The sequence below is a fragment of the Atta cephalotes genome, assembly GCF_000143395.1.
Source record: "Atta cephalotes unplaced genomic scaffold scaffold00073, whole genome shotgun sequence".
Lineage (NCBI taxonomy): Eukaryota > Metazoa > Arthropoda > Insecta > Hymenoptera > Formicidae > Atta > Atta cephalotes.
The window spans coordinates 883,582-884,331 of record NW_012130137.1 but is presented as its reverse complement, the minus strand read 5'-3'; positions in this window follow the sequence as shown (position 1 = coordinate 884,331).

Sequence of the window (750 nt, the reverse complement as noted above, 5' to 3'; positions counted from 1 at the left end):
CTATATATATATATATATATATATATATATATATATTATATATATAAAGACTAAAGCTGAAATCATTGCATTTTATTAACTGCGATCCTGTAAACATATCACAATACAACAAGTATAATAGACCTATTCTTTTTAACTGAATTTATTGCACGATTCGAACTTATTGCACTGTTAACATCAAAATAATGAATTTGATATTATTTTCCAAGATTGTATTATTGTATAATTATAATAATCTTATACAAGAAAATATTTAAATCACTGTCACTGTTTTATTCATGCATATAATAATATATTTACCTTGCATGTAACAGCAACTAATAAGAAGAAAAAATAGATTACTATTAATTGATAAAGTATTACATATGCTGGATTGTGTAATATGTTATTTCACTTAATAAGAGTTCATTAACTGATGAAATGACATTACACAATCCAACATGTAATACCTTATTTTTAGTATCATTCTTGTAGCTTTAGTTCTTGCGAAACATAAATATTCATATATCAGATATATTAATTTTAGCTCTGTTTCTATCGCATTTTCTATATTTGAAATGAAATAAATTCTAATTTTGGAAGAAGAAATAAGGCAAGAAAGATATAAAACTTAAAAATTACGAAAAACTAAAACGAATAGTCATGCTATTATTACTACGGTTTCTATTACAAATTTGCACATGCTTGCTACATGATCTATTTTCTTAAAGGTCGACGTTACGACGACGACATCAAAAGTACATCGAAAGG